This window comes from Mastomys coucha, unplaced genomic scaffold (genome assembly GCF_008632895.1).
Source record: "Mastomys coucha isolate ucsf_1 unplaced genomic scaffold, UCSF_Mcou_1 pScaffold18, whole genome shotgun sequence".
Lineage (NCBI taxonomy): Eukaryota > Metazoa > Chordata > Mammalia > Rodentia > Muridae > Mastomys > Mastomys coucha.
Window position 1 is genome coordinate 36,215,872 of NW_022196900.1, and position 20,119 is coordinate 36,235,990.

The following is a 20,119-nucleotide window of genomic DNA, read 5'->3' on the forward strand; positions in this document are numbered from 1 at the left end:
AAAATTCCAATTATCATGTGAATAACTAAAAGCAAATGGCAATTTTATTCTGAAAAAAATCTCACTTTATTTCAAATATATGTTTTAAGACATATTTAGAGAGGTAAAGTCTGATTTTACTGTACTGAATATGGCTAAGTCTAATGTGAAGATGTATTTTGAAAGTACAGCAGGATAGCAAATAAAATTCAAGGGAGCTAACCTTTCTTATAGATTGAAATGTGGGCAAAGAAATGAATAAAGATGGTATGCTCTGAAAGATTCCCCATTCCAAGATAGTTATTAAAAACAAGCAGAGCACCTTACTCAATGATTTTGAGAGTGGGTAGAACATAAAAGCATCTGTATGATACTGTAAGTTTCTACATTTCTCTCTGCAGCCCTCTATTTCATCCAGCTGGGGAAATTTGGTTGAAATTGTAGCATACAATGCTGTGGTTCTTAACCGCTCCCATAGCCTACAGAAACATAAGCAATTCTGCCAGGGAAACACAATAAAGAACAAATGCTCGTCCCTAATCTCATTTTACATATACTCAAGTAACAGAACATGAGGGGAGAAAATGAATTTCTCTGAGACGGCTCCAAAAGCGTAGAAATCTGAACAACATATTTTTCTGTCTGTGGAATTAGCAAATACAGACATTGAATTACAGCTGTGAGACTTTTGTTCCCACTCTAACTGCACTGAACCTCTGAGCTTCCTGAATGTCGGGGAAAAAAACCCATCACCCCACACCAGTGAATATAAGAAATATAATAAACAAAGTCCGAGTCTAACTACATCAAAGTAAAACTCACAGCTACATTGTGTTTGAAACCTAGCAAAATCTTGTTATGGTTGTTGTGCTGAAGTTTGACTGAAAAAAAAAAATGAAAAGAGAAACAAAAACACGAAGATGCCATTAGACGCTGAATTCAGGGGTGGGATTGTAGAGTCTATCAAAGTTCCTGGCACATATGAAGAAGCTAGTCAATGGTGGCTCCAGGAGATTGATTGAGTGTAAAGCTTACAAAGAACAGAGGCCTCTAACCAAGCAGGCAGTAATGCTCTTATGCTTATTTCCAAAATACCTAATAATTTTCAAATTGGTCTTTCTTGTTCTGTGTGATATGTGAAAAAAAAAAAAAAAAAACACAAAACTGAGCAGCTCTATTTCCCAGAGTTGGTCTATTTCTAACAACAATTTGAATCCTTGCTCTGTGGCATTGAAGGTAGTTGTCGTGGCAATTTCTAGGGATCAAACACAAAAAGGCTATAACTCTTTCAAGAGCAAATGATACCAAGGACAGATGAAGTCTTAGGGAAACACAGTGTTCTTTTCATCCAAATGTCTTAATGATAAAACAGGAGGGAGAATGATACTGAGGTTGCTGGCCTGCGAAAGGTAATAGCGAAGTTTTGGACTGAGCAAGAGATAATTTTCCTATCCAATAGCTGGGGAGAGCCATTGGTTCCAGGGCAGCTTGGGGGTACACTGAGATACCCTGTCTTAAAATACAAACAAACAGGAATATATAAGCCATGTCACACAAATTCAATATTTGCTTACAACTGCCTTGATGCATGTTCTTTCTACTAATAGAAAGTCCCTACTTTGGGGCTAGAAAGTGGCATCAGTAGTTCAGAATACATGTTCTTGTAGAGGATCTAGTTTTAGTTCTAGCACCTACAGTGTGGCTCATAACCACCTACTGTGTTCTGACCTCTGTGGATACTTGCACTCATGCAGTACACATACATATAAAATGCATTTAATAAATATTTTAGAATTTTAAAATTACATGTTATATCAGAATTTTTCAAAGAAACGCCAAATTCTTTATTCAGTTTCTAATCTGGATTCTCATTAAAAAGGCAAGACAAGTTAGCATGATTTTAAGATCTACTATAATATACTGTATTTTCCTCAGAAATATTTTCCTTTATCTAGAGTGTCTACTCAGAAACATCATCTGTCATATGATAGAAAATATAAAAGTGCCTGAGTTACTTCAGCATCATCACTAAAAGGAGCTATAAAGATATTCCTCCAACAAAATGACAGAGGCAGACGACTAACAGATCCCAAGAATCCTCAACCAAAACCACAAGTCGACATTGGGTTCTATGTGCCCCTGCAATAAAGCCCCTAGGTGCGCAGGGTTCGTTCGTTCGTTCGTTCGTTCACTCATTCATTCATTCATTCATTTATAAGATTATCTCAGAATTTCTAAGCTGTGACAAGGATCAATACTGCAAGAAGAGAAAAGAGAGAAACAAGGAAATCAATGCCCCACTTGCACAATAACATCCACCATTACTAACAATTAGGCTGAAAATTTTATTCTCCTGATGACAAGGACATCAATTAATTACTTGGAGAAGGGGGGGGGTAAATTCCTACCTTTCCAGAGACAGCACCCTAGCTTCTCTGAATTCAAAGGGAGGCAGCATGTCACCGCTCATTAACTATACTAATTAGACTTCCTCAGTCACTGTGGCAGTTCTGCTCTCTGGGTAGAGGCAGCCCAGAGCAGACAGAGCCTACAAGGGAGGGGCACTCCACAATGGGAAACCAAAAGGGCAAGCTGATCTCTGCAACATCCACATTAAATCCTATTTTGTACTAATCAAGTAAACTAAACACAGGGCGAGGTAACTAAAAGGCTTCCCAGCCAAACTGCCTCCTCCTGAGGCACTTGTCCTCTCTCCAGCTCCTTATGTGCCACTTGACACACTTACATGGAAATAAAAGCTGGAGCCACAGCAAACATATCTACTACCCCAAAACCTTAAGAAATAAATGTGCAAAGACAAAGACACTTTGCCATCATAATATGCCAGAGTTTGTATCAATGGAGTGAAATCTCTAATCTCTAATCACTGGGAGGTTCTTGTATGAACAGAAACATAAAGGGGGATTTTTGCATACACAAATGTCTTTAAAACCTTGAGAGGAAGAATCACATAATATTATTTAAGTGTTGCTATATGACTTCATGTTTTATAGCATACAGAATGTCTTCTGATTTTAGGTCTTATACAATTGGTGCTAGGTTATGAGTGTTCATTTGTGGAGAAAAGCTATGCGTCAGGTAAATGTTTTTATCTTTAGGATTCATAGGCCAGTTGATTTAGTCAAACACTGAAATGTCAAGACGAGAACCAAGTAAGTGCTACCCACCCCACGTGAGAATCAAAACTCTGTCTCTATGCATTCTAGTCCCTTAAGCAATCTTCTTTCTTCCTCTGCTTAGCTAGCGGGCTGGATTCATGGGCATTCACAATTCTTACCTATGGCTACTGAAAAGTTGTTGAGTTGTGATGAATGTGATGGGTTTTGCTTTAATTATTTTTATTAAATAATTATTTATTTTATTTTTAAATTTAATTTATTTTATTTTTTAGGGAAGGTTCTGAGGTAGGGTCTATAAAGCTTAGGCTGGCCTTGAACATGTTAGAGTAGCAATAAAGGCCTATAAGAAAGAGTGAAATAAAGAAAGGAAGGAAGGAAGGAAGAAAGGAAGCGAGGGACAGAGGGAGGAAGGAAGGAAGGAAGAAAGGAAGCGAGGGGCGGAGGGAGGAAGGAAGGAAGGGACTAAACCTCTTGTTCAAAAGAATTTAATCTCTAGATATGAGACCACTCCAGGAAAGTAGGCTCATATAAAACCATCATAAAGAAATAGGCAGAATGAACTTTTCTTTAATGAACCATCAGAGATAATGATTTGTTATAGCTCCAGCATAATCCAGACAACAGACAACAACATGTGGTTTGTGATTTATAGTCTAACTTCAGTTAGTAACAGTGACATGGCTAAGATGGACAAGCACATGACTACTATCTACCTTGAAGAGCATTTCGAAAGGCCAGATATTATTATCATTATTATTACTACTATGATTATTATCAATCTTATATAATTTAAAATGAAAAAGAGGATTTGAAAATTACTCTTAAATAGGTTTTATGTGAGCCTACTTTCCTGGAGTGGTCTCATATCTAGAGATTAAATTCTTTTGAACAAGAAGTTTCGTCCCTTCCTCCCTTCCTTCCTTCCTTCCTCCCTTCCTCCCTTCCTTCCTTCCTTCCTTCCTTTAAAAAAGGGTTAAGGAACTGGGGATGCATTAAGAACTGATTAAGTTCTTAACTGATTATGTTCTTAGCTGATTAAAAACTGATGCTCTACATTAGTCTCTGGCTTGAGGCTGGTCTGATGAATGCCAGCTTTAACACCGACCAAGTGAGAAATAATATGTTTTAGGATTTTGCATATATGAACTGTTTACTTAAAGTCAAATACTTCAACTTCTGCCTTTGTGATGATTCTAAAATAAGACAAAACCAAATTTGTAAATTCTTGCAATGTGCTAAGGCTCACTCATATCTCTAATTTTCTATATACTCCCCAAACATTACACTATGCTCAATCACAGTTTAGACTCAACTAAACAAAGCAAAATAAGGATAAAGAAACCTTCCACTACCACTTTTAAATTCGAGAATAGATAGGCAATAGTATTCTTGTGATTTGAAAAATTCTCAGCATCTCCACTACAACTTCTCATTGCAGCATTTCTAAAATTCTCCTACAAAGCTGTTTTCTGGGAAGATAGAAGCATAGATGCATTGATTGGAACCTTGGGTATTTTTGAAGCTTGTTTTATGACCAGAAGTGAAAAGTAGTTTCCATGACAACAAGATACTTTGGGGGTTACTCAGTGCCTACTGAGTAACTTGGTATTGGTGGCGACTCTCAGCAACATGACTGTGCCGTGGCTGTTACAGCCATGCCATAGCCTAAAGCCCAGAGCAAGTTATGCTTTGTCCTATCACCATGCCTTGTATGCATATCTCTTTATCTGGACTCTCACAACTGTCGTCGACATCCTTGATTCTCCACGGCATAGGCTCTCAGGGGAGCATCTCTTCACTTCCTAAGTCCCAGAACATCTTTACAGTTATCAATTTTCATGTTTTCTTAGGAGACTATGGACTCATCCAGGACAAAACTCTTATTTTAACCTTTGTTGTTCTGTAGTAAATATTTGTTAAATAATATAAGCTGTTCAAACAGCTGCTCTATTGATTTTTCCAATGTTCATTCACACTCTGGCTGTAAAATACCAACTTCATTTCAAAACTACACAAAAAAAAAATCTTAAGAATCTTATCTTTTCCAGTTCTTGCTGTATCTCTCTTGAAATTAAAGCTACATTGGGAACTATAGAAACATTATTATTAGTTGCTTAAGAACCTTAGGTTCCATATGAGAGCAAATAGAAGCCACTCTAGACCATGTGTAGCAGTGGTCAAAGCCCATCAGTAAAGAGGAACTTATATGAGAGCAAGGTCTGGAAAACAGACAACTATATCTATTTGATAAGAGGTTTTCTTTGAGTGAGCAGGGTCCACAGAGCTAAATAATAAATTACAGGTGCTTAGAAGATGCAGAGCTTGATGTTTTCAAGGAAACAATTATATATATGTATACATATACATATGTGTGTGTGTGTGTGTATAAAGGGGGTTTAGAAATAACAACTTGAAAAGTCTAAATAGAAAAAGCTCTGAAGCTTGGTAAACTGGCTGCATTTGGAGTTCTTAGTATCTGCATGGGTTCAGGAAGAATGAAGAAACTCAGCACAGATCAACACTCAGATTTCGGATAGTGCTTTTAAGATGACTTGCTGTGTCTTTGTGTCCTTCTACATTTGTTTACAAGATGCAGAATGACAGCCAGCTGGGATGAGATTCTCTGTTCCTTTTACATCTTGGTTGGTGAAGTTGTTTCTTAACTATGGACAAAGAAAGCATCTTCTCAGACTGCCAAGTGTCAGGTCCATCCTCCCTGTAAAGGCCACACTGGGAGTTTAATCAGTAGGCACTTTTGAGTTAAATCTAAAGGGTCTGCATTAAAATGCATTCACTCCTGTGCAGTCTAAAGATAATAACAGGCTATTTTCTGAGAGAAAAGGGTCTGAAAATAAGGCTGTGCTGCTGATAGATCAGGTGGAGATGTCGATTGGGAAAGCAGCTCTTTGTACACAAGACACTCTTTGTTCTGTGTGCACCTGTTGTTGGTAATAGCAATTCTGACCACAAGAAAGGTTTTTTTTTTTTTTGAGAACTGTAAGTTTAGTTCAAAATTGATCCAGATACACACTTTGGCTAATCATCTGCTATATGCCCAATAGGGAGCTTGCCACCATGTAGCCAACAACATGCTGAGATGCCTTGACACCTGACCAAGAAAGTCTGAACACAGCATGACACTGGAATGTAAGAAATCAAACAGTAATGGTTAATGGTGCTGGCTTAACCTATGAAGTTTTCTTTTTTCTACCTTATTATATCATACTTTACTGGACTCAGCAAAGCCCTAGGGGTTTGGCCATCAATAGGAAGAGATCAGAGTTTCACTGGTTTCTTCAACAGTGTAACATTTTCTTCTACAGGCTTCTTCCAGTAGTGTAACCTTTCTGATTGACTGGCATCTTAAAACTGATGACAAGATTATATTTATATAGTTAATGCTTTTTTTTCCTCAGTGGTTTATATAACTGTGTTGGATCTTAATATTGAAGCTACTTACATGTAATGAAACAAGTAATAGCTTCTAACATGACTAAGCATTACTATCAGCAACCCTAAGCTATGGTTATGCACAAGTTTATTTTCATGCTACCTAAAGCAAGGTCTAACTTTTGGTTGTCTGACACCAAGGCCTTTGCTGTTGATCATTCTGCTGCATTATTTTTGCTGCTGCTTCAATAAATAGATGCTGTAAGTGTCATAGAGAGAGATCAAGACCTAATTTGAGAAGTAGACAAATTATATTATATGTAAGTAGAAAGCAAATGATCTTGCCTTACAATCCTGTTTTAGTATAATGTCACACTAAAGGAGTAGTAAATTTAGTTGTTTTTCTTCCTCAACCTGAAATATCCATATCAGTAGTAAAACATTTGCACTCCTTTTTAGTTCATGAAATCATTCATTTTTCATTCCACTACAAATGAGTGCAATTTGTTCAAAACTATAAAACAACAGCAACAACAAACTCTTAGGACCTATGTTTCAACTTTCTACCTTAAAAAAAATTAAAAACAGATGTTTCTCATATACTGCTTCATTTCTTCATGCATATAGATGTGTCACCCTCCAGCAAAATCCAACAGATTCAAAAGTAGAACATATACATACGGGGGGGGGGAATTGGAGGAAGGGGAGGGAGAGAGAAAAAAGGGCATACATAAACACATATCACACATACACACACACAGGCATGAACATATGGACAAAAAGCAAAGGTTTGTTGAAGATAGATTTGTGTCTGTGAATGTATTGTTGCATGGTCAAATATACTAAGAACTTTGTTCTAGGAAAAAAAAACTTATCGCTGCTTTGATGGTACACAATGCTTGTCTCTGCTCTGGAGAAATGTAACATTTATCATTGTGGATTCTCTATCTCTAGAGAAAAAAATGTATCATCTACATGTCACAGGAAAACCAACAACTATTCTGATATATAGTTTAAAGAGATGAAGTGGTAACTATAGAATCTGCACAGGCTTTCAGCAGACATACTTTTATCTACTAGGAGATTATGGTTCCTAGACTCTATAATCAGGACATAAGAAGAAACAAACAAAAAAAGATCTAGTTTGCCATGAGAGATAATTCATGTTGGACTGCAGATGAACATACCACTTGCTCTTTGTTCTACCATGCAGTAGGTATGTGACACTGGGCAAGTTTTCTTATTCAAACTCATGATATGTGTGGTCTCTACACATTTAAAATTTTGTTCTAAGCAGTGTTTAAAGTCATTACATATTTCAGAAATATGTCTATGTATTACTTATCAAAGACTGTGCCCCAGTGTAGGGGAATTCCAGGGCCAGTAAGTGGGAGAGGGTAGGGTGACGAGCAGGGGGAGTTGGGAGGGAACAGAGGTTTGTTCTTGTTGTTTGTTTGTTTGTTTGTTTGGTTTTTGGAGGGGAAACTGGGAAATATGACATGTAAATAAAGAAAATATCTAATAAAAATGTATAAAAAAAGAATAAGTAATCTTATTCTTTTTATCGCTTTCAGTGCATTATGGAGAATTTATTTAATAATGGATAACATATAAGATGTGATAAAAATAACAAGATCAAGCTTGATATCTGTAAAGTTTTCTAGAAGAGTCCCATCATTATTGACACAATGGGGTGGTGGTGAAAGGCCACTGCCATAAGAACCAGAGGAAATTCTTAGCACACAGAGACAATAGACGCCAGGAGAATTGAATGCAATATGATCACAGACATTCATCTCTTTAGATAGTAACAAAATATGGGGTTGATGTAATGTCAGAAAAGAATAGTTGCACTATAGTAAGGACTTCTGGAAACAAGTCGTTTTGTTACTTTCTAATTAAAATAAAATGATTGTGGAGGGTAGTTTTCATATAAAATTTTAAGGTAATACTACAAATAGAAAGAGTTAGCACTAACAAATCTGAAAGTAGATTTTTGACAACTGTCTATGTGGACACCAGAGCAGGATGGTGAACATCTTAAAGGGGATTAAGTTCAATCAGAAATATGTTGGTTACCCCCATAAAATTTATGCTATCATTAGACCAATGGGAATATCTATTGTGGAAGACTATTGTGATACAATGTTTTATGAACATGTCAAGGCTGTCACAGAGACAAACAAACAACATGCACAAGACCTACACAAAATGGGCCAGTCAAAATTCCAGCATGGAGTGAAGTAAATGAATCTCCTACAGCTGAAATGCTAATAGTTGCTTGAGGAGGGAGACTCAGTTTTCCTCTGGTATATGGGTTCTGGTAGGGTCGCTCATGCTTCAGTGGATGACTCTAACCATGTCCTTACTGAAGTCACTAATTGGACTCAGTGAATTAATGAAAAAATAGACATAAAAGTTGAAGAGGAACACAGTGGCTTGATTCTGATAAGAGTTGTGAAGAAGGAATTAAGAGATGGATTTCAGCAAAACATACTGGATGCATGTATGAAATTCTGAAATAATGGGCTGGAGAGATGGATCAGTGGTTAGGAGCACTGATTGCCCTTCCAGAGGTCCTGAGTTTCACTCCCAGCAACCACATAGTGGCTTACAAACATCTGTAGTGGGTTATACACTGATTCTCTTGTTTGGTGTGCATAAAGATAGTGTGTGTGTGTGTGTATCTACATATATGTGTAGATATATATATATATATAATTAAAAAATGAAATTCTCAAATATATTTTAAAAGTATTTATAAACAAACTCAGGAATTTTGAAGGGATTTTTGTTAACTGTGTTTAAGCATGATAATACCTCAATTCAAACCACAGAGCTTATAAAAACTAGAATATGCTTGAGTTACAAATTTGTGTGTTGGAGTGCTGGGGTGACAAGTTTTTACTTTTTATGAAGGAGTGTGTCTGTACTTTCAATTGTTGATTCTAGCAGGGAGCTAAGTGCTGGAAGAATTTATGTATTGTTATTTCTATAGCCCATTAGTGGGTTTTCTAATCTGTAAATATGTGTCCTTCTTCATCTGCCTTAAGGCAATCTAGAGGCATATCAGAGGTTGTCTTGCTGCTGGTTGATGGTAATAAGATATGATGGAATAGCTAGGGTAGGAAGTGGGGGCAGAACTTCCAGGCAGAGGAGTAATACAGGGAAAAGAAAGCAGAAGAAGAGGAATTGAAAGCTAGCACAGAGAGGAATAGACACAAACTGTACCAGAGCAAGGTATCCAGCTAGCCAATGTTGAGTCATGGGCTAGAATAATCATGTTAAGTTTAAATGGTAGCTGGGAGACTGGCCCAGCTAAAGACCTAAGCTTGAAAGCTTATTAATATCCTTATTTATACTACTGGCAAGTCCAGTAAAAGCCTCACAACACTGGAGAAACTGAAAATTGAGAACCAAATTGAAAGTCATATTTTATTTTTATCTTCCTAGGGCACCTTGATCAGAATTCCTGGAATACTTGCATGTTGGGGACCTTGCCTCATGGGACGGAGGAAATCTATACGAATAACATACTGAACATATTTTGCAGGAAAAAAAGGGTACACAGTTTTGACAAAGTTACTCTTCCCAGTTAAGAAGGCCCTTGTAGCAATATACAGAAGGCAAACAACAATTTTGAGTTCAAACTTATCTATTCCTAGATTGGTGTTGCTTAATACAATCTCCCAATTATTTATCTTCACAACAGATTTCCTATATTTTTTTGTGTATTACATACATCATAGATTAACTTTATTAAGAAATTACTATGTATATATGCTATGACTTCTCATCAAAACCTGGGAAGATGTTTAAACATCGGATTGATTAAACTATAAAATAAATTTCATGTCATATGTTTAATAAGAATGGGCAATGGCAACTTGCAGCAGGACAGGGACTATGGCATAACTGGCAGCATCACAAATAGATTCAGCACATACTGAAAGGCTCCCTAGGCTTATCTGCTTTCACTAAAAATGGCGACCCACACCCTACACCTGCCTGCCTCTCAGGAGGTCCGCAGTAGCCAGGGCCACAGGTGAGACTCCCTCCGGCCCAAATTCCCAAGTCAGCTGGGAAACCCACAGAGCCCAGCTGACTAGGGACCTACCCACCCTGCTGAATTCCACCTTCCTTCTAGTCTGCTTCCCCACCAGGGCCAGACTGGCAGCCTGATACCCTCCCACACTCTATAGCATTCCTGCCTCCAAGGAGGTCTGCAGTAACCAGGACCCAGCCTGCATGTCTCCCAGGAGGTCTGCAATAACTAGTAACACAAGAAGTCTATGTTAACCAAAGGAACATTCCTTCTAGGGTAAAACTCCATGTACACTGGGACAGATGCTGCTTCTGGAGCCCAGAGCCTTGCATGTCTCCCAGGAATGCACACTGCCCAGGAACACAGAAGGCCTGCCCTAATCACTGCTACAACCAGAGCTACAGGAGGCCCCTGCTAACCAGAGACAGCACTGACTGCTTCTCAGGAGGTCTGCTCTACCCAGGTCACAGAGTTCTACCTGCCTCCAAGGAGGCCAACTCCAGTCAGAGGAACACAGGCCAGTTAGCACCAGAGATAACCAAGAAGCCAAAGCAACTTGGCACCATCACAACCCAGTTCTCTCACCACAGCAAGGCCTGGATGACCTAACATGCCTGAAAGGCAAAATTCCACCTTGTGAAAATGATAGAGGCCTTGATGGATGATATAAACTACTTCCTTAAAGAAATACAGGAAAACACAGGCAAACAGGTAAAAACCCTTAAGGAGGAAAACAATAAATCCTTTAAAGAGATACAGGAAAATAGAATCAAGCAGTTGAAGGAATTGAACAAAATTACTCCCGACCTAAAAATGGAAATAGAAACAAAGAAAACACAAATGCAAGCAACCATGAAGACAGACAACTTAAGAAAGGGATCAGGAGCTACAGATGCAACTATCACCAACAGAATACAAGAGATAGGAGAGAGAATCTCAGGCATAGAAGATACCATAGAAGGTAATGACACAGAGGTCAAAGAAAATGGGAAACATAAAAAGCTTCCAACCCAAAATTTCCAGGTTATTTAGGACACAATGAAAAGATCAAACCTAAGAGTAATAGGAATAGAAGAGGGTGAAGAGTCCCAGCTCAAAAGGCCAGAAAATATCTTCAATAAATTCTTAGAAGAAAATGTCCCTAACCCTAAAGAAAGAGATGGCTATAAATGTTCAAGAAGCTTACAGAATACCAACTAGATTGGACCAGAAAAGAAAATCCCCTTGTCACTTAACCTAACCCCTAAATGCACAAGACAAGAAAGAATATTAAGAGCTATAAAGGTAAAAGGCCAAGTAACATATAAAGGCAGATCTATCAGAACTACACCAGACTTCAAAGCCAGAAGAGCCTGGGCAGATGTCATCCAGACCCCAAGAGAACACAAATGCCAGTCCAGAATGCTACACCTAGCAAAATTCTCAATGACCACAGATGGAGAAACCAATATTTCATGACTAAACCAAATTTAAACATATCTTTCTACTAATCCAGCCCTACAGAGGATACTAGAAGGAAAACTCTAAAACAAGGAAGGTAACTACATCCAAGAAAACATGAGAAATTAAGCCTGTCGCAACAAACTGAAGAGAAACACACACACACACACAATACCACCTCCAGCAACAAAAATAACAGGAATGAACAATCATATATCTTTAATATTTCTCAACATCAATAGGCTCAATTCCCCAATTAAAAAGACACAGTCTAACAGACTGCATAGGAAAACAGGATCCAGCATTTTGCTGCATACAACAAAGACACATCAGTAACAAAGACACTACCTCAGAGTAAAAGGTTAGAAATTTTTTTCCAAGCAAATGTACCCTAGAAACAAGGAGGAGTTGCCATTCTAATAACCAAATAAAATAGACTTCCAACCAAAAGTTATCAAATAAGTTAGGAAAGGATATTTCACATTAATCAAAGGAAAAATCCACCAAGAGGAAGTCTCAATTCTGTATATCTATGCCCCAAATGCAAGGGCACCAACATTCATAAAAGAAACTTTACTAAAGCTCAAAACACATATTGAATCTCACACCATAATAGTGGGAGACTTCAACAACCCATTCTGAACAAGGGACATTTTATTGAAACAGAAACTAAACAGAGACATACTAAAAACTAACAGAAGTTATGAACCAAATAGATTTAACAGAACATTTCATCCCAAAACAAGAAAAAAAATCTTCTTAGTATCTCGTGGAACCCTCTCTAAAATTGACCACATAATTGGACACAAAACAAGATTCAACAGACACAAGAACATTGAATTAATTCTTTGCATTCTATCAGATCACCACAGACTAAAGCTGGACTTCAATAACAATAAAACCAACAGAAAGCCAACATATTCATGGAAATTGAACAAATCTCTGCTCATTGACAACTTTGTTAGGGAAAAAATAAAGAAATCAAAGACTTTATAGAATTCAATGAAAATGAAGACAATACATAGCCAAAATTATGGGACACAATGAAGGCAGTGTTAAGTGGAAAATTCATAGCAACAAGTAACTTCATAAAGAAAATGGAGAGATCTCATACAAGCAACATATTAGCACACCTGGACAGAAAGAAACAAACATACTCAAGAAGAGTAGAGGGCAAGAAATAGTCAAACTCAGGAGTAAAATCAAACAGTTAGAAACAAAGAGAATAATACAAAGAACCAACAAAACCAAGAGCTAGTTCTTTGAAAAAATAAAAAAGAGGGATAAACCCTTAGCCAAACTAACTAAAAGGCACAAAGATAGTATCCAAATGAATAAAATCAGAAATTTTAATCAGAAAAGGGAGACATCACAACAGAAACTGAAGAAATTAAAAAAAAAGTCATCAGAACCTACTACAAAAGACTATACTCAACAAAACTGGAAAATCTAGATTAAATGGATGATTTTCTAGACAGATACCACATACCAAAGTTATATCATGGTCAGGTAAACTGGCTAAACAGTCCCATAACCCCTAAGGAAATAGAAATAGTAATTAAAAACCTCCCAACCCCCAAAAGCCCAGATCCCGATGGCTTTAGCAGGGAATTCTACCAGACCTTCAAAGAAGAGTTAATACCAATACTCCTCAAACTATCCTACAAAATAAAAACAAAAGGAACACTACCTAATTCATTTGATAAAGCCATGAGCAACATTCAGGTGTTACTCTGATACTTTAACCACAGGAAGACCCACCAAAGAAAGAGAACTTGAAGCAATTTCACTTATAAATATCAATGTGAAAATACTCAAAATCCAAGAACACATCAAAGCTATCATTCACCACAATCAAACAAGCTTCATCCTCAGAATGAAGGGATGGTTTAATATATGAAAATCTATCCAGGTAATAGAGCATATAAACAAACTTAAGGGAAAAAAATCATATGATCTTATTAGGTGCTGAAAAAGCCTTTGACAAAATACAAAATCCCTTTATGTTAAAATCTTGGAGAGATCAGGAATATAATACTCATAAAGTTCTAGCTAGAGCAATAAGACAACAAAAGAAGATAAAGGGGATACGAATTGGGAAGGAAAAGGTTACATCACCTAGGGTAAATTTGCAACCTACAGATTGGGGAAAAAAATCCTCACTAAACCTATATCCTATAGAGGGCTAATATCAAATATATATAAAGAAATCAAGAAGTTAACTCCCAAAAAACCAAATAACCCAAGTAAAAAGTAGAGTACAAAGCTAAACAAAGATTTACAACAGAGGAATCTTGAATGGCCAAGAAGCACTTCAAAAATGTTCAAAGTCCTTAGTTATCAGGGAAATGCAAATCAAAATGACCCTGAGATTCCATCTTACAGCAATTAGAATGGCTAAGATCAAAAGCTCAAATGACTGCACATGCTGGCAAGGACATACAAAAGGTGAACACTCCTCCAGTTGCAAATTGGCACAACCACTCTAGAAATCAATGTGATGTTTCCTCAGAAAATTGTAAATAGTTCTACCTTAAGACCCAGCTACATCATATACCCAAAGATTCCCCACCATACCATAAGACATGTGTTCTACTATCTTCATTGCAGCCTGATTTGTAATAGCTGGAAGCTGGAAACCACTCAGATGTCCCTCAATGTAAGATTGGGTTCATTTACACAATAGAATACTATACAGCTATTAAAAACAAGGACACCATGAATTTTTCCGGCAAATGGATGGGCTAGAAAATATAATCCTAGCCAGGCAGTGGTGGTACACACCTTTAATCCCAGCACTTGGGAGGCAGAAACAGGCAGGTTTCTGACTTTGCAGCCAGCCTGGTTTACAGAGTGAGTTCCAGGACAGCCAGGGCTACACAGAGAAACCCCGTCTCGAAAAAACAAAAAACAAACAAAACAAAAAACAAAACAAAACAAAAAAAGCAAAAAAAAGAAAGAAAATATTATCCTGAGTGAGGTAACCCAGACCAAAAAGGACATGCACACTAGGTACTTACTGATATATGGATATTAGAACAAAATACAAAATACCTAAGATACAACCCACAGACTGTTATGAAGTGTAACAAGCAGAAGGGCCCAAGAGAGAATACTTCAATCCCATTTACAAAGGAGAAGAAAATAATCATGAGAGGCAGAGGGAGGTAGGGACCTGCATATCAGAGAGGAGAGGAAGCATAAAAGAATCAAATATTGGAGTGGGGGCACCAGAGAAGCCTAGAGGGCCAGCAAAATGAAAGGGGGTGGAAAATGGGGGGAACCCTCTACAATAAATCAGAGACCTCAGTGGTAAGAGACTCTCAGGACTCAATGGGGCTGACCTTAGCCAAAAACGTCCAACAATAGGGAGAGGGAACTCAAAGAGTCCACCTCCAGTCGATATAGTGGGCCTGATTTGGCAGGATGGGGTTACTAACCCACAGTCAAAACTTCTGATCCAGAACCGTCCCTGTTTAAAAGAACTACAGGGACAAAAATGGAGAAGATCCTGAAGACCGCAGCCTCGCATGGCTGTCCTGTGAGAGGCTCTACCTGCAGCTGACTTATACAGAAGCAAATACCTACACCCAATCATTGGACTGAAGTTGGGGACTCCAATGTTTGAATTAGGGGAAAGATTGAAGAAGCTGAAGGGGAGGGTAACCCCATAGTAAGACCAGAAGTTTCAACTAACTCAAACCCCAGGGAGCCCCCAGAGTCTGAGCCACCAACCAGGAACATACATGGAGCAAACAGGAGCTGGTCTAAGGCCCCCTGGCAAATATATAGCAGCGGACTGCCTGGTCTGGGCTCAGTAGAAGATGTGCCTAATTCTTGGGTGGCTTGAAGCACCAGGAATGAGGAAGCATGGTTGGGGGGTACCCTCTCAAGACAAGGGGGAGAAGGAGTGGGATGAAAAACTGTGGGAGGGGGGACTGGGATGGAGAAAGGGAACTTGAAGAGTCCATCTCCATTAGATAGATAGTGCCTTAAGTAGAGGGATAGGGTTACTAACTGGAATGTAAACAAATAAAATAATTTTTTAAAAAAAGGAATGGAGGATGGCAACCCCATAGGAAGAACAACAGTCTCAACTAACCCAGATCCCTGGTGGCTACCAGAGACTAAGGCACCAGCCAAACAGCATATGGTCTGATCAAATTCCCCTGCCCCCAACACACACACATACACACACACATATATGTGGCAGAAGATTGCCTTGTCTGGCCTCAGTGGGAAAGGATGTGCCTAAACCTATAAAGACTTGAGGCACCATGGAAGGAGGATGCAGGGGCAGGGGTGGGTTGGGTTGCATACTCTCAGAATAAAGAATCATGGAAGGGGGACCAAAAGGGGGCAATGTTTGAGATGTAAATAAAATAAGAGAATGATTTTCTTCAAAATAGGCATAAGACCCCAATATACACTTTAACCTTTTAATATATACTTAATGCTTTTAAAGTAATGGATATAATTATTTTCATTAGTTTTTATTGGTCTTTTCATTAGAAGATTCCAATTTATAATCTTTCAGTGTTGTATACATAAGGCACACATTCCTATTTCTCCTGGCCATATAATGTACAGATGAGGAACTTACTAAGGTATGCCACTGTGCAAGGCTACAACTAGAGAAAGTATCCAAATCAAAATGCAGGTCTGTTTGTATTTCATCCACACGCTGTCCACTATCATAACACTTAGGTCTCACCACTGGCCCTGTACTGGAAGCTAATGACAACTCTTGGCCTTCCATACTGGTTCAATTTTATCTAACTCAACTCTATAATATGAACAATCTATACAATCCCAAGTCCACTCAATGCTATTTCTCTACATAAAGTTTCTTGCAAAGATTTTGTTAAACAGCAATTTTTGACTCAGTAGGTTTGGGACAGTAACTAAAAATCTTGACTCTTTAATTCCCAAGTGTTGTGAGTACTACTTATGTGATAATGAGACCATACTTTTCTTATGTGCCTTTGATTTTGCCCTTGGCAAAATACTCAGCACTCTTCCAAGTTCAACTCATACCACCACCTCATCTGTATTGTCCCAGTTTTCCATCTTAAGATTAGCTCATTAAGAATATTCCTTATTCTTAGAAATATATAGCTGGCTTGATCATCTCAGAAATATACTTTTAAAGAGTTCATGGAAATGCAGTAGTCACCTAGCTTTGGATGTGGGAATTTGAAACATTCTTTAACTGCAAGCCCTTGCTTTTTTATCTTACCTACTGCTCTTGTGGTTTTTTCCTTATGTAGTTCTGTAGTTACAGTTCCTAACTATGGTGATTTTAATAGATGGACACTTACACACTCAAATATTTAATTCCAAGTTGTGGAAACTGTTTGGAAGGGATTGGGAGGTGTGGCCTCATTAGAGCAGTTGTCACTAGGTGGAGGCCTTAAGGTTTCAAAAGCCCATACCATTCCCATTTTCTCTCTGCCTTGTAGATGTGTCTCTCAATATGTTAAGCTCACAGCTGATATAAGATTCAAGCCACTATTCCAGGCCCATGCTTTTTGCTGGTGTAATATTACCCACCATGATGCTCATGTACTTAACCTCCAAAACTGTAAGCTCCAGTAAACTCTTTTAATAAGTGTCCTTGCTTATAGTGTTTCTTCACTGCAAGAGAAAAGTAACTGGGACACTAACAATGCATCTAGTCTAAACTATACTTGTGCATATACATATTTACATGTATATGTGTTGAACTTAATGTCTCTGATGATGTTTGCCAAATGAATCTCAAATATACAAGCTTTCCGTTACAAGAAGTGGTGATGAGTCCGGACCTAAACAAAGGGTGTCATCTTTCAAAATGAAGTTTTCAGAGATCCTTCATGAAAATTTTTTTAAATGCTATTTTTAAAACAAGGATCCACAAATATAATAGTTGACCAACCAGAATACTGTATCTAAGATTGAGTCCAAGAAAAAATTATTTTATTTTTTAAAGAGAGAGAATCACTATATATAGCCAAGACTAGACTTAAATGTACGACATACATATACTTTCCACTTGTTATGATTACTGACATGGTCTACTATGCCAGCCACTAGAGATCTAAATTTAAAATAGACTAGACTTCTAAACAATGCCATTCCATTTTGCAAAGCTGCACTTATTTAGAGTTCTATATGTTTGTAAGGCTAATCCATTGCCTTTAAGAGTAGACTTTATTTTGCACATGGTAAATGCTATATTTAAATTGAGATTACTCGTATTTCAGTGACATTCTTTCCTCATAGAAGAACATGAAACCTTAAAGTATTTACAATGACCTTCAGAGATGAGGTTAAACATATTTCTTAGGCTACATTCTCAGCTGTCATTGACTCTAATGATGGGACCTGATGTGCAGTTTGATTTGTATCCTCCTCTCTGTTCTCAGGACTACTGTAAAGAAGTTTCATATAGTTAACTTTTGTTTGATACTAATCTAGTGTTATTCAGCTTAGGCAGAGTCAATAAGTATTAGTCTCTAGTGATTATGAACTAATAAAATAATGAGGTGTTTGAAGTAATGAGTTTACTCTTTTCCCCACTGAAAACCAGTTAAAATATATTCAAATCTATATGGTAGTTAATAAGAAAAACAACTTCACTGTGTTTCTCTGATATTTCTATGTAAAGGTCTTAATCTCATTACCAGAGATGAGTACACCACTTAAATATCTCCTTCATGGCTGTTAAAGCACAGTCCAGTCAATTCATGCCCAGGGAGCTTTAATCACAGATCATCTTCCTGACGAATGGCAAAGACTCTGTGTGGGCTATCATGTCAATGGCTGAGGTGACTCTGGGAGTTGCTAATGGCAGTAATGCCAGCATGCAGCTCATAGCTACTTTTAAGGAGTTCTTCTGATCTAAATGATCATTAGCCTAGCTTTGCATGGGATATTTCTTGAGAATTTCTTTAAGTGAGGCCAGCTATTTCATTCAGTGGATACAAGTAAATTTGCTGGAGCCATTTGAATTTTTTGTTGATGGAGAGTGGAGTGATGATTAATCATCTGAGAGATTATATTTTTAATTTCCATGACCTATCACATCATTGTAAATAAAGAATTAAAGCAGGGTCATGAAGAAAATATACAGAAAAACAATTAAGACTAAATACATTAACAATCAAGAGCAGTGAAGATTTTGATTAGTGAAAACTGACACCTAACTAGTCTTTATTTTCCTTCTTCTCATGTCTACAACTCTATTTCCATCCTCAGTACCTTCCAAATAAGAAGGTACTGGAGCTGTTTTAAAGGCTATTGAATCATTTAACAAGAGGGGCTATATTAGTAGAACAACAGTGAAAGGGTGAGAAGTAGGGCTTTGAGACAGGGGGCTGGGGATATGGCTCAGTGGTTAAGAGCACTGACTGGCCTTCCAGAGGTCCTGAGTTCAATTCCTAGCAACCACATGATGGCTCACAACCATCTGTAATGGGATCTGGTGCCCTCTACTGGTATGTCTCAAGACAGCTACAGTGTGCTCATATATTAAATATATATTTATATTTATATAATATATATATATATATCTTTTAAAAAAGAAAATAAGACAAGAGTCACTGCAGTCTTAGTTTCCCAGAATGCTTGAAAAATAAATAGAACATATTTCTTAGCCAATTTTCAAGGAAAAAAATCATCTCTTTATCTTTTAACAAATAGCACAAAGATGTTAGAATATACAAACTGGGATAGGATGGAGAGTAGCAGTGAAGCCAATAATGATGGCTTGCTTATCCAGTATGAAACTAGGAAGCTATTCAGGAAGTAGCTAACATGATACTATGGCTGAGAACAGGCTGAGAAATGCAATTTAGTGAGATGCTGTCTCAAAATGAAAAATAAACCTTTAGTATGTAGCTCAGTGTTAGAGCACTCTTTAGTATGTATGAGGCCCTGGATTCAATCACTCATTCTGGGGGAGGGGCACATAAAAGGAAAGGAAGAAATAAATAGAAATGAGGGAGAGAGAGAGAGAGAGAGAGAGAGAGAGAGAGAGAGAGAGAGAGAGAGAGAGAGAGAGAGAGAGAGAGAGAGAGAGAGAAAGAGAGAGACAGAGAGACAGAGAGACAGAGAAAGTCAGTTATTTAGTTAAGAATTTAGG

The 20,119-nt window shown here is 37.7% G+C and overlaps 1 protein-coding gene across 47 annotated transcripts in view; it reads right to left on the reverse strand.

The window, feature by feature from the left end:
- Positions 1–20,119, reverse strand: part of Ptprd (protein tyrosine phosphatase receptor type D) — a 2,240,535-nt gene that overhangs the window by 85,260 nt on the left and 2,135,156 nt on the right. The window lies entirely within an intron of this gene.